This window comes from Lissotriton vulgaris, chromosome 3_1 (assembly GCF_964263255.1).
Source record: "Lissotriton vulgaris chromosome 3_1, aLisVul1.2, whole genome shotgun sequence".
Classification (NCBI taxonomy): domain Eukaryota; kingdom Metazoa; phylum Chordata; class Amphibia; order Caudata; family Salamandridae; genus Lissotriton; species Lissotriton vulgaris.
Window position 1 is genome coordinate 1,392,825,146 of NC_141689.1, and position 15,983 is coordinate 1,392,841,128.

Sequence of the window (15,983 nt, forward strand, 5' to 3'; positions counted from 1 at the left end):
ATCTGCTTACAGAAGATTTTCTGCAGGGAATCAATAAGGCTAATGGGCCTCTAACTAGCCGGGTTAGCTTCATAACCCTTCTTGTAGATATGGATCATTTCTGCTATTTTCCATGATGGGGAAATATTCACACTAGATGTGATGGTATTATTGAGCATATTAATGTAGGAGCCCCAAAGAGTTAGGTCCGCTCTATACAGATCATGTGGGATTCTATCAGGACCAGAGCTCGATCTGGAGCACACAAACGGATTGCTGCTTGTGTTTCTTCCAAGGAGAACACCAGAGCTTCACCTGCTCTGGTTTGATCCTTCCCCCTCCTATCACTACCTTCCTATGTCCCTGTGGCTAAACTGTAAATTCCAGGATGGACTTTCTACCCTTGAGCCAGTCCACTGCTTTATTCCAGAAGATCTTGGGATCTTTGGCTGTCAATGCCCTCTGTAGAGAGGACTATAAGGAGCCTTCACAATTCTTCTTGGCGGTCTCCATTCCTTGTCTGTACTTGGGTCTTCATGTCGCCACAGCTGGGCGCACATTTGATTTTACTGCACGCACCAAATCCCCCTTTTCTTTTCTGCAGTCCTGATTATACCATCCTTCCTGGAGATCATGCCTCAATTGTTTTTTTTTTTTGCCTCAAATTGTTGCACCTTGCGCAGTTTACCCAACAGGTCCCTGATCTCATTATAGAGTACTTCATGGCGGATGCCGAATTTCATGACTGTTTCATCCTTGTGGTATTTGGCCAGCTCTTCCTGCTCTAAACGAACATTGCAGTTGTATGTTTCCAAAACCCCCAGGTGTTCATCCACCCAGTCCCATCTGATTGCTCTCTGATTATTTGTGATGGATAAGGCACCCAAGTCAGGGCTCCCCATTGTATCGGGTTCATAATCACCCTGCTTTATGAGAGAGAGGATGAGGGCATTATGGTCACTGTCGTTTTTTTTGGCCGCTGTCATATCATGGACTAGGGGCCAAAGTTGAGGGTACCCAAGCAATAGTCTATTTTGCTAACATGGCCAGGTCTATTAAAAGTAAAATCGCCTTTTGGGTCTTATTTCGTTCTCCAGTTTGTGACTCTCAGGTCATGTTGCAGTGTGAGGGCCAGCACATGGCCTCCTCTCTTTGACCACCTAACTGTAGGAAGATCTAACTGTGGGATTTGCCAGTCACAATCCCACTCCTCAGTCAATTCTGAGAGCAAAAGGTTCAAAGGTGCAATTAAAATCACCCGCTACAAGCATGGGAACATTATCTGAGAATTCGGACAGGACATAATCTAGGATACAAATCGTATTGGTTTCCTCAGAGCGCCGTGCAACTCTATTGTAAACATTAAAAATCCTAATTTTCCAGCCACTATAGATTGTCAACTCTAGTGCTAATATATCTTGGGATTCCCCATGTACCAGCTCGACTTTGGACCCCAGTGCAGTTTTAACCCAGATTGCTAAGCCTCCTGATTGTCTGCCCATCTCTTTCCTGGTGGCATTTAAACCATATGCAGAAAACCCACTTCTATGGGTAGTGCACAACCTCCATATTTCTTGGAATAAATCACATTGAGTGAGTCCACAAAGGTACACCAGCCTAGGTCAACTAGAACCTTTGAGATCCCTGCCAGGTTCCAGGCCAGGACCCTTAGATGACGATGACATACTTTGGGGTTTCTGTGGTCACTACTAGGATCAGTGAATTCCCCTCTTTCCTCAGTTACGGGACGAGTAGGAACCCATTCCCTCCTTGAGCCAACATCAAGTGGCTCAGAATAGGCCTCAAAATTGGTGGCCAACCCTGGGTGGAAAGAGACTTCTGAGTGGTGCGAGGTTGGGGATGGCTCAGGGGACACTACATTTTTGTCTATTGTTGACAAACCTCCTGCCTAAAGTCATCTTCATCTCCTTGTGTCACCCATATCGATGTGGGATACCTTACCGGGACAAGCCTGGGTAGCACTATATGTGGCCTTTCTGGGGGTCTGTATCTAATAGTAATAGAGGAGTTGACAGTTAACTTTGATCTCATCCATTAATGTCCCCACAAGGGACAATCTTTTAACATGCTTATTGTCATCTCTTATGATTGAGTAGCAGTGTTGAGTAGTCCTAAACCAGTGAATAACCTTGTTCTTGAGTGAGCCCTGGTCTTCATACCCATCCGTATGGAGTTTGGGAACCTCTGTAAGGTATATCACTGCTTTATTACACTGGACATTTGATCTAGTATAGACCCCATCCCTCACTACCCCCTTTCCAAAAGAACCCCCAGAGTCAGACTTGCGAGAGCACCCTTCATCTAATGTAACCTCACCTCTATCTATCACCCTGCCCCCTCTTCTACCTTGGCTGACGCCTCGTAGAGCTACTGACATATTAATATATGGGTCACTGGAACAGTGACCTCTTGAGCAGAGGGGAAGGTGGGGAGGGAGCCTAGCGCGGGTAGCACTATGCGCTGGTCTAACTTCAACCATCCTGGAAGGTCTCGAACACCTAACATCAGTTCCCTTAGAGGCAATGGACAGTGATGCTGTCCTGGCCTCTGCTGGAACATCCTGCTCGCAGTTCCCCCTCCCTTTTAAATCAACAACCTCCAGTCACAGGGAGGCAACCTCACCTCTCAGGGACTCAATGAAGGTTTTTAGTGCCTGTATCTCACCAGCAAGGATTTTACAACTCTTTTTGTTGCCATCCAACCCAGCCCTTATTAACCCAGCCTCCTCATCAGCAAGAACCTCAAATCTGTTGTGACATTCTACTTGCATAACATACACCTCAACGGGGGATACCCTGTCTCACTAAAGGATGTGGGGGGGTGGTTGGTTCAAGATCGATGGGCCTACTTTCAAGAGTGTTACTCCTTCTTTTAGTATGATTTATAAAACATATGAGGAATTTGCCAAACAGATTTTCTTTCCGGTGTTGGTAGGTGAGAAATATTTGTCATCCCGGAGTGAAATATTTTCTGGCGTTCAGTCAGCATTGACTCATCCTGTCCATTGTCTTGTGGCAAACAGCACCAGTGGCCTTCTTTTTAGTATGAGCCGTGCCCTGGGCCCTAGCTTGACCTATTCTTTTATCCATTTCTCTATGAGCCCTCTGAAAATCCCTAGATGGGAGTTTAGCCCTGTGAACGGGCAAAACAAGACAATTCGGTAGAAGGACTTGAAAGACAGACCTAAAGAGCACCCAACCACCCACTCAGAACCCACACACCAGTTACACAAAAGTCAGTGTCCCGGAATTGATTGTGGTTGGAAAAATTAACAGAAATAAGTAAAAACAATGCCTGATAAGCCGGAGCCAAAGTGGTTGTTTCAGTACCTTATTCCAACCGGGGGCACTCTGGAGCAGCTGGCAGGAAGAAAGATCGGGCCTGAACCAGCAACACCCAAGGGGGTTGTCCTGCCCCGCCTCTTCCTGGCACTGACGAGCGCAGACAGGCCCGCCCTTGGCACAGTCTTTGCATCCCGCACTGCAGGAGACTGCCGCGGTCTTTATGAGAGAGAGGCTCCTCCCCTATCTCTGTGGCAATGGAGGCTTGGGGACCGAGTCCCACCCCAGCAAAGGCAGTGCAGGTGCTGGTTGCGGCTCCTTTGAGTCTGGTAATCACATCCCGCGCTGCAGGAGACTGCCACAGTCTTTAAGATAGAGAGGCTCGTCCCCTCTCTCTGTGGCAATGGAGACTGGGGGACCGAGTCCCACCCCAGCTAAGGCAGGGCAGGTGCTGGTTGTGGCTCCTTTGAGCCCGGTAATCGCGTTCCGCTAGTTTTTATATTGTTTCAATTGTTACATTAAGAGCATTTCTTGCACACTCCTTAGCGTTACTGTTCCAGGATAGTAGCATTTCAATCTCAATCAATATGGGGAAGAGAAAGGAAGAAGAGGTCCTGCACAGACCCCATAAGGTCAACAAACCTCTGCAACATGTGGCAGCCAATTGCAAATGAAGGGATTTGACTCCCTCATTGAAGAGCTCGAATATTTTATGAACAATGAAAAAAACAGAAGAGTCCACCTGCTGCATCCAAGATGACCCAATTCTTTAAGTAGGACAGACAAATGATAATAAATAAAAATGATAATTAGGTATTTGTATAGCGCACGACTACCCGGAGGTTTCTCAGCGCTTGTACGAATACCGCTAAGGAACCCTTCCTGGCCTTTCCCTGTGAAGTGCCCACTCCTGAGCACCCCCAAGGTGAGGCCAGGCATCCTAGCGTTGTTGGGGCCGTTGTGGAGATTAAGCAAGCTATTGCCCAGAGTTGCAGAGTGGGACTCCATGATAAGAATAGGCACCGAGGCGAGAATTATCAGGTCCGAGGAAATTGAGCCGAAAACCCGCCGAGGCGGGAATTGAACTCTGGTCCCGGGCCAGACTTCTGCATCAGGGTCTGCCGCTCTAACCATTGAGCCACATCAAATAGATCTCACCTGCTATCAATATTCCTTCTATTCAGGCTCCTATTTCCAATCCATCTGTTTATAATAAACCTGCCCTACTCTCTACAGAAACTGAGGTGGTTGAAACTACATTGTAGCAATAAATGCACAGAACTAGCAAACCTCAAAGACACCCAAATAGAAAAGCTAAAGGTCCCTTGGCCCACCCTCTTAACCATGACCCTGTGCACAAAAATCTGTCCCAAACAAATAGTGATTTCAATGCCCCATATCATCTCAAAGAGGGGATTGGGCATTTGAAATCTAAGGTCTACTAGTTGACTCAGATGGTGCAACAGTTGCTAGCTTTGGGTATTTCCTATAGGGAGTGCAATTGTGGCCGTAGAACCCAAAATGAATATCATGCTATGATTGGCATCTTGTATCCACTAGCCTCTAACAAATAGACCCTGCCTAATGGCACAGTTACCAAATGTGTGCCCCCTAGAAGTGCATCTGCATTCAGACCGGTGGAACACACGGCCACCAACACATGACCTAGTACAGCTTATGGTGCAATAAGTTCAGGAAAGGCCTCCTTTGTCAAGCCTGCTGCCAACTCTAAGGCCCTCCACAGAACATGGAAAACTCATCCCACATAGGAAATCTTTAGGTGCGGATAATCTTTCTAATATAGAGAAAGTGCATTGTCAAAATATCCCTTCCACCAAATTCACCAGCACAATTGCAAAGGTAGAACAATATTTGTGGTTATTGTTCTGAAATGTAGGGGTAAGGGTTGGGAGGATACTGAATCTTTGATTAACAAGATATCAGGCACTTATTTGCTGCAATATTTTTTCTGCTCAGCTTGTCTCCAGAATATCCAATATTCAGATTACTCAAAAAACTTGTAGAAGAAACGCATCTTCTTATACTCTTGTACTTATTATTGACTCAGATATGAACCCTCCTGAACAATGTGAATAAATCTATTACTTCTCATTCATCTGATATAATTTCTCCAATTGGCTCTCTCAATGGTAACAAACTCACCTGCCATTCTAATATGCACATCCACTCTTGGAATTTTGCTGGATTATGCCACAAATTAGCTGATCCCACCTGGAATAATTTCATGGACTCTTATGACATCTGCTTAGTACAGGAATCCTGGGCCTCAACTCAATTGCAAAGACCAGGTTATGTTTCCTATAGTATAGATGCTACACCATCGAACATTAGCAGACCTTCAAGTGGGCTGATCATTTGGTTAAAAATCGTATTAAATTGCACGGTGAAAAATTGTGCTATTATAAAACTAAATATCCCATCTCCTGGCATCCTAGGCCTCAATATTAGGACACCCAATGGGCTCTGTATTAACATTGTTAAGGTGTATAATCGCACAGTCCCCAAAAATAAAGAGTCTCCAACATTGCACATTCTCAATGACCCCTAATAATCCTTGCTGGTGACTTTAACATCACAGGAAATAGCCTTTACTAACCAGACAGTACTACCCAGTGGCATTACAATGCAGGCACTACAGCGAGCGTGTCATTACCATGCTTTCCAATACCACGCAAGTCATTACTTGCTTTAGGGAGCAAGTTGTTGGATTGTTAATCCAACACCTTCTCTACTGTTGCACAGACTGAAATTGGAATAGTAAAATATGCTATTACAAAGTCCAGGGCTTCTCTAAGGCAAGTCGTTGTAACAATTTGGTTGTAATGGAACGTGTGGTAACAATGCATTCGTTGTATTGCCCACATTGTAAAGCCATGCATTGTAAAAGCTTGCGTGATTACGTCATACCTCCAACACCACTGACAAATTTCTCGCATATATGTCCAACTGAACTCAATGGGAAGATAAGACTGTAGGAATCTGTGACTTAGAGGTTGAACCTAATAAATCTTGGTGCACAGATGCCCTGAATTTAGCATCAATATGTCCCATGGCATAGGGGCTTGTAATGGGAGGTCTAAATCAAAAGGGGGTCGAATGAACTGCATACATCTCAATACCAGAGTCTCAGGACTTTCTGTCTCGGAGACCCTCAACCACATGTTCACAGACTGCGGTGTATGTAATCTCCAATTAGTGGGTTTAGGTGGATAGCATCATCATCTAGTCTTGTTACTTGAGTGTCCCATTCTACAAGTGTCATCAAATCCTCCCCCACCAGGAGGGAGACTGTCTGGATGTCGACAGTGGTGAGTGGATTAAAATGATCTCCTATCTTGTAGGTGAATCTTTATTGAGGGAAAAGAGTAAGATAGGGATAATGCTAAAATCAAAGTGGTGTTTAGTGAATGAGTCAATGGTCCACAATACCTAGTGGTCGACTCACCATGTTTTGGCCTTGAACAGCCCCGATGGGTCTATGTCCTTCGTCAGGCCCAAATGAGTATATGGAGGCCTTATACATTACGTCTCCCCAGATAGTGTGTTATCAGTGAATGGAAACACTCACCCATCATTGTCAGTGAGCACATTTTGCTCCAGATAGAACATGGTTATAGGTACAGTCTTTAGGCCTATAACCTAAATATGCATTTCATTTACATCATGGTTTGGAGAAATGTAGGACAAGGGTTTAAGCTGGGCTTTAAACCATCTTGTGCAGTGCTCCTACATGCATCTCTCCAAACGAATGAGATGCATGCAGGAGGTGATGGCTACCTTCTTTACAAAGTAATGGACTCGGGTCAGGATGTTCGGTACAGTCTATGCACCCCTGCCGAGGAAAAACAATATGATGTGCTCTAACCAATGCTGGTGTGGAGGCATTGTCATCTCTGCGAATGGTATGAATGAGCTCTGCAGTGAACGTCACAATGTCATCTCCCTCTGCTGCTCTCAGCACTCCCCGGATGCAGATGTTATTCAAGAGGCTTCTGTTTCCAAGATCCTCCTGCTTTACTTGTAGCTCCATTTGCCAGGCCTCCAATGCTGTCACCCTCCACCAAAGGATATTGTGATCCTCAGACCGAGCGGTTCGGTCATCCACACGCTCCCCTTATTAGAGACCTCACTTCGGACATCCTTGAGGCAAGACTTGAAGTCCATTTTAAGAGAGCCAGTTTCAGAATGGAGTTTTTGCAGGATACGCTCCAAAAAGGCCTGCATGATGGGTTCAGACTCTGACCGCCCAGAAGCGCCGGAGAGCGAAGGTCCATTAGTATCTGTATCAGGTAAGGGTGTGTTATTTCAGAGGGAGGTGACGCTCGCCAGCCCGGCAGGCCTGTTGTTTGCATTCTTGCAGTGTGGCATGATTGCAGGTAATGGCGGCTTCCTCTGCATCTCCTCCAAGACCCGGTGGATGTGACTGAGATTCAGAGAGGAATTACAGATTATTTTAATCATAATGGACTGCCAGAGATCTCGGGCCACACACTCTGGGATGCTTTTAAATTCTCGATCAGAGAAGTCCGTTCCTCTGTTGCTATTGTGCGTGCGGGAGAGTCCTGGTTGGTTGAGACAGGCCTTTACTCAAAGATTAAAATGCTAGAGCGCCTTGACGAGTCCACCCCTTCCTGGCGAAACAAGAGGCAATTGGCCTTAGTACGGAGTCAGCTATGCAGACTCAGAACAAGCAAAGCAGTGTGGTCCCTGCTAGCCTTAAAACAAAATTACTATGAGGTGGGGGATAAGGTAAACTACAACAGATGTATGCTTGCATCCATATTGCTAAGATTCAGACAGACAATGACAGCTGGGCCACTGCTGAACAGGCAAAGAAACTTGCATCTTACAGCTATTAACAAGCTCTCTGTCCTGCCAACCCTACCTCCTGAACACTTGTGGACTCTTATCTTGGGTCTAGTGCATGGAAACCTATTGACTCATCTTACACTGACCTCCTGGAAGAGCCAATTACCATTGATGAATTACACAGAGCCCCACTGGATATATCCATGGGTAAAACACCAGGCCCTGATGGGCTGATGGTTGCTTTCTACCGGGTCTTCCTTCCTTTTCTCCAAGACCACATGCTAACACTTTTCAACTTTTTCTCCTCTGATAAGGGTCTCACTCTGACGATGGCGGTTACAGAGATTGCTCCTTTGTCCAAACCTGACAAGGAACCCTGTCTTTGCTCTTCTTATCGCCTCACTGCACTCTTAAATACAGATGCTAAAATGTATACCAAGAACTTAGCAAATCACTTAGAGTCATATGTTCCCGGCCTGATATAGCCCGACCAGGTCGGCCTCATCCATTACCGGAAAGGGGCTGATAATATCCGACAGGTCACCCATCTTGTTGAGAAACCACATCTCCACAATCCCCCAGCCTGCCTTCTTTCACTTGACACACAGAAGGCTTTGGGCAGGATTAATTGGCCCTTTATCAGAGCAGTCCTTGGGAAAATCGGTCTCGGACCGAACATGATATCCTGAATCATGGCTTCATTTGTGGCGCCCACAGCTACTGATCAGGTTAATGAACGCTGTATGCAGCCGATCCACTTAGCGAAAGGGACTCATCAGGGGAGGCCTCTCTTGCCTCTGCTATTCTGCCTCGCTTTAGAATCACTAGCTATCACTATCCACTATATGGAGTCCATTGCGAGCATTCCTTTTGCTGGGCGCATGCATAAATTAAGCATGTTTGCAGATGATCTGTTACTCACCCCCCAGCAACTTCTCGTCCTGTGGTAGTTTAAGCTTTGACTGATTTTGAATGGGTCTTCGGTTTTAAGGTTAACATGTCTAAGTCCCAAACCCTGAACCTCACGAAACCCGTACAGGATCTTCCCGTCATTGAGTCTCTTGTCCCCTTCCAATGGGCCCCCATGCTGTTCGTTATCTGGGTCTTAGCCTTACCTCCACCTTGTCAACCTGGATGAGAGCCAATTGGTGTCTTATCAAAAATTAATCCTAAACGATTTACGTCAATGGAGGCCTCTGCACATGTCTTAGTTAGGGTGGGTCAATTCTGTCTTGATGTCAGTCCTCCCTAAAATCCTTTACCTTTTTAAGTCACTGCCAACATCCATTCCCCATGATGATATAGTTTGACTCCAACGATACATCTGCATCTTCATCTGGGGGAAACAGCTCAGACCCCTCTGGGACCTTGTGTGGCTGCCTAAACAAATGCACACGTGAAGTGCTTATCTTACAAGTTTCACTAGGATTTTTCTTGAGATCTGTTTAGAATTGCGTCCAAACGCAGTCTTACCATATTTCCCTCTCCAAACACTCACTTTTTGCACAATCGAGGTCCATACTATAAACCAACATGCCTTTGTGCCTTTTATCATACCACATCTGATCTCTACTGGTGCTGGAACTCATCCTGTGGTGATTTCCAACACATATAGTTGTCTTGCTCGGTTATTACCATATTTTCAAAGAAAGTCTTGGCCATGTCAAAAACGTATTGGGTTTCCCGTTCCATGCATCACAGTAATTTTAGGCATTCGTCCCCTAGATCTAAAGGCCATGACACGCACAGATTTGCATCTTGTAAGCCATATATTGCGAGCAGCTAAGCAGCTCATCGCCCTTCATTGGAAGCAACCGACGCCCCCCCATGACTTTATGGTTTACCCGCCTCTGGCATGTTATGACCATGGAAGTCTTGTCACATAGAATTGCACATTCCGATGCTAAATTTACCTGGATATGGCAGCCTTTAATTGAATATTTCACACAGTTGGAACAAACCTGTTTCACTCCCCCTAAGCTTAAAGCACTCCAACTATTTGATTGAACTACTCTCTGAGTAGAATGATGCAGCCCTAGAGCACCTGGCATTTCATACATTTCATATTCCCATCCACCCCTCCTCTCTACCGATCCCTTCTTGAAAATTAGCGCCCTTAGCTGAGGACTTCAGTCCCCCCAATACAATGTCATTGTAAATTTTGCCTCTTTTCGACCACTTGTGATTTGTTGTTTGCATTTTATTGGTTTTTAAAAATAATTGCAGGTTCATGCAGAGACTGCATTCCTCATTGGATCTACTGCTGATCCGTTATTACCCAGGCAAGTTTTATTGTTGTACACTCTTTTGGTGCATTATAATGTCTATACTTTTGTTGCCCCTCTCTCTGCAATGAATATGCTGCTATTCTGCATGAACGGTTTATCGTCTTGAATGCTCGCTTCATATGTAAAACAAAAATCATCTTCAATGAAGAGATTTCAAGTTAAAAAGAAAAGTTTTGACTTGCTAATTTTTGGGACCTTTAAGACCACTAGATCATCAGCCAGACCTTGCAGAAAGGATCCAACTTCAAGAAGACTTTGTCGTATACAGCTTCCATGCCTGCCCGCTGGAAAATTTTGAGCTCCAAAAAAGAGACTAAGCGTCTGATTTATACTTTGGTGGCAAGAATACTCTGTTGCAACAGTGACGCAGTTTCCTTACTGCCAATATAATGGTCTGCCTAGCCCGTGTAATTGCGGGAGAACCATTGGTGTAACCAGGGTAGAGAATACTTTGTCTGTACCATGGTTAGACTCCTCTGATGAAGTAAGGGTCGGTAGAGGTTGACCTCTATGTACGCATACCTACTTTAGATTGGGGGACATGCAGGTCGGTATTCACTGCCTGTAACTGCCAGGAAAACCCTGGTAGTAAGGGGCAGTAAAAAGTATCTAATGTCCATGGTGAGGGGGCATTTTCTTTATTTTCAAAAAGAAAATCCCACTTTGGAATTTTCTTTGTAAAAATAAGGAAAGACACATTTGACAGACTGCTCTGTCATGCTGACGGTGCCACAAGTCAAACTTAAAAAAACATTTACAGGATCTGCAGTGACGACGGCTCCTGCTAATGCTTCAGAAATTACTTCCAGCTTGGTAATCATTTCAGAATTTGGTGGGAGAGTATTCCGTCTTTGAAACAGAGTAATTTACACCAATGCGCAGAGGGTGTAAACTCCATCCATCCAATATTAAATGATTCCCTGAGTCTGAAGGTAAATATCTTGACCAGGCGAAGGCAGGAAAAGTATCCACCAACAAAAGAACTTCAGCAGCAACAAAATTGGAAGTTTTACGGGTCTGAGTTTTTCCCCATCAAAGTCATTACCTTCAGCAGAACCTAATCCAATGGCTATCTGGCTTGAGAGGACTTCACCAGATTTAGCCAACAGCTTTGCCCTGCTAAAGGATTTGATCTTCTTTTTAAAAAAAATATTTTATTAACCGGAAAAAGGCATCAAAATACGAACCAATAAGATACGTGTTATATGAACAAACAATCATCTGATATAGTCACTCAGATAGGAAACTAAAAGAAAATATAAAAAAAAATGTATATATTAATGGAGGGAGAGCTTTAGCAATTTACAATTTCATTTAAAAATACGTCCCCATATTACCGTACATTTGGTCATAGAACGAGTCCCTCTCCACCCAGCCAATGAGAATTCCATATCATAGATCTGTCTTACTAACAGCCACCAATCCGTCACAGTTGGAGGTTTCGGGGATGTCCACACCCTAGCTATAACTAATCTTGCTGCTACTAGTAAGATAGAAAAAAAGCTATTACAGTTTAGTATTTATAAAACTATATCCCATCATAACCTCGGACATCAGCAAAGGTACTCCTATCCCTAGTTTGTGGTGTAGAACATCCCCAACTTTCTGCCAAAATTTTGTTAGTTCTGGGCATGTCAAAAACATATGCTTAATATCTGCCGCATATCAGGGGCGGATTGGCAATGCGGGCATTCGGGCATCAGCCGAAGGGCCGGTGTCTCAGTGCCCTCTATGGGCCGTCTTTTTCTCCCCTTCCCCAGTCCACAGAGAGTGGACTGGGAAAGTGGAGTAAAAAAAACAGCCCACAGAGGGCACGGAGACAGAGACAGAGAAATGAAAGCAGCCTCGCTGTGCGGACGTACAGCGATTATCAGCTGTGGCCTCTCCTGCACCCCCGCCCTGCCAAGCAATCACGCTGAGGCTGAGCGGGGGAGGGGTGATTGTTTGCAAGAATCGGCCTCCCTGAGGGCCAGGTGTTGCTCAGGCCTTTGAGCTATTTTCACCTCGGGTCCCCTGGAGGCCCAGAAACAGTGTTAGTCTTAACACCTCGCCCACAGCCCTTCACATTCAGGGCATAGTGGGGGAGGAAGAATGGGTCTCGCTGTGGGGGCCAGGTGATGTTTGGAACTCGCAACATCTTCACCTCAGCCTCCCCCTGGCTACCATGGATGACCCAGCAGCTGTGTTTTCTGCTCCCCTGCCAGGACATTGCCCTGTGGCCTGTAGGGCTTGGGAGGGCTGATTAATTTACTAATTGCAGGGGCCTTACGTCTGCTGTTCATGTGCTCCTGAGCTGAAGGTCTGGGGGGGGGGTTAAATATGTTAGTAATAGCAGGGGCTTTGCTGCTTTTCAGGTGCTCCTGCGCTGGAGGGCTCGGATAATTTTGTGACAGAAAGGGGCCTTGCTATTTTTTTAGTTGCTCAGCATGTAGGCCATTGTCACCTTGGCCCTGTGTCCTGCGCAAGAACAGTATCCTCCCACTTTCATTCCTTGTCTGTGCAAATAGTGTTTCATGAAAGGCCACGCCCCTTGAATGTGGGCACGCCCCTTAAATATGGGCCACGCCTCATGAATGTGGGCCACTTTTTTTCTCAATGCCCGGGCCAAATTGTGATCCCAATCAGACCCTGCCGCATATAGATCACATTTTTGACATTTTGTCAGTTCGTTATTAGCATTATTACCCAATGACCATTTTACAATTATATCCGCAGTATAATATAGAAGACAGATCATACAGTGTTTTTGCAGTCTCAAATTAGTCGTATGTATGGCTTTGTCTATAGTGTTGAGGGCCTGTGAAATAATACCAGCCACTACCATAATCCCCAATATTCCGCTCCACCATTCCGCCAATCTACCACAATTGTCGGGACTCCCAATACTGAGCCATTTATATGCTCTACTTATCAGAGATTTTGATTCCACTGCATTGAGAAAACCCCATATCTCTGAATCATTTGTATTTTCCAATTTTACATTTTTCAAAAAAAAAGTCTCGAATCTGGTAGTATTTAAAAAGCATAGACCCTGCTCGCTTATGTTTTTTCAGTAAGCTCTTGAATGAGACAAAGCCGTTACAATCATATAAATCTCCCGTGCAGTTAACTCCACTGTTAACCCATTTCCTGCCTACTGTATCATGGAATATCTCCAGCAATCCTGGATTCTGCCAAAGAGGTAGCTCCCTGTGATAGCAGGAGATATTCTTGCTTAGCAGGATTGAATGCCAAATATATACATCATCTTGTATGGTCTTAAATTTAACCCTTTTAAAATAGTTGGGATCATTAAGTCTGTATAAAAACATAAGACACTCTACCTCCAAAATAAACTTGTGACTAAAAGTAGTGTTGGCTGGATTAATAAGATTACATAGGCGAATAAAACAAGCTGATCAAAAATATGTTTTAAAGTCTGGGAACTCTAGACCGCCTTGACTAAAAGAGAGTTTTAGCCAATCGATTGCTCGCCTTGCCTTCCTATATCTCCATAGAAAACTACTTAGTAGTCCATCTAGTTTTCTAAAGAATGTGTTTGGAATGCGAAGTGGAATGGCACTGAAAAGGTAGAGAAATGTAGGCAAAATTTTCATTTTAATAATATTAACTCTACCAATAATCCCAATTGGTAATGTGTACCATTTTTTTAAAGACCTGCTCGTCTCTTTTAATAGTACATCATAATTTAATGATATTATTTGATCAATCCGTGTTGTTATTCTAACCTCTAAATAGGTAACGGTTGGGCAGGTTCAGGTACTGGCCTCTCAGGTTTATGGTTGAGGAGAACTTGCGTCCTATTGACATTTAATTTATAACTCGAAATTAAACCAAACTGTTCTGCTGTTTCCGTTATTATTTTCAGCGCTTCTCCCGGTTCTATTGAGAAAACCGCTATGTCGTCTGCATTAGCGAATACCTTCAGGGAGTTCGCTCCTGATTTAAAAACCCTTATTCGCAAGTCATTTTGCAAAACGGAAATAAAAGGCTCTATATACAAAGGGCATCCCTGGCGGGTACCACACAGTGCCGGAAAGTTAGATGACTGCAGACCCAAGTAAGCCAGTTAAGTGCATGGTTTATCGTATATTGCTTGTATCTGCTTTAGAAATTGGCCCTTTATCCCAAAAGCTGCCAACATGGCCCACAAGAATTCCCATCCCACTAGGTCAAACGCCTTTTCTGCGTCTAATAAAATCATACCAAGTGGGGTGGGTCTGATATTTGCAAGATCAAATGCACTTACTGCTGTGTTTACATGAGTGATAGTATCCCTCTCTTGAATAAACCCATGTTGGTGGGGGGAAATTAAATTAGGCATCATTGGGGCCAAACGATTAGCTAAGATTTTAGCGTATATTTTCGTGTCTATATGGCCCACGTTCCTCCGCTGGTTTACCTTTCTTCAGAAAAATTATTATTTTTGTCATGTGCCATGAATCAGGAGTTTTCCCTTTAATTCCAATTTCTTTTATCACCTGACTCAATGGCTCCATCATAATATCCTTAAATACTTTATAGAGTTCTACTGGAATAGCATCTTCTCCTGCAATCTTCCCTGAAGGTAATGCACCCATCGCTAATTTGAACTTCTATTTCAAAGGCCAAAGGCCATATTTAAAGTTTGACTGACATGGAACTCTATCACAAACATGACAGAGTACCATGCCTACCAAACTCTCACTCCGTTCGACTTATTTAGATACAGACGGACCTTAAGTTTTATGACCATGGAATTCTCATTCATTGGCACCATCATGGACATTTTCTTCCCGAGTTCAAGTTTTTTTTTGCTGAACCAGCAAAACAAAAACATTTGAAAAATGTGGGGAGCGGTCATCAAAACCAATGGTGGTCATCCAACAAACATTTTGTATGCCATGGCAACAGTTCCTTTCAATGTACAGAGATGACCACTCAGCTGCATTCATCTATTAACTTGACAGACAGTTGTCCATCAGGATGGCGAAAGTAATCATTTTCTTCACCACCCTAAAACTGGCTCTAAGTCAAAGGTAAAATATTTGATCTCTAATGATCCACATGGCAAACCTGGCCTCTGCTCTATTGTAGTCAGCCTGAAATGACATCTATGTCCTGGTTAACCATGAACAGTGAGTTATGATTGGAACTTTATTTTTCTTGGTGCTTTTTGTCCAAAAACGTTTAAAAATCATATACCCGGTGCCCCTTATTGGATTTTAGTCATTTTGGTGGAAATTTTCTTACTAACATTTTCTCTATTTTTAGAAAATGGTTCAGGGATTTTTATTGTATTGTGTTTTGACCTTTTAATTGTTTTGAGACTTCCAAATATTTAACACATGTTCCTGGAGTTAAGCCTATCTGCTCTCTGCCATTGCTACCATGGATTTAGCTCAGGCTCATTTATTGAGCTGGTGTCATGGACCTAACAGGAGTTTGAACATATTACTTGGAAAGGACTCAACATCTTACACAACTAATAACCCATTTTCTTACACCTCAGGTATCCTTCCTTCTACCAATGTGGCTCTTCGTGTTGTGTTGTTTTGTACACTGTGTCAGGAGTTTGACCATCTGCTCTTACACTGTGATGTCC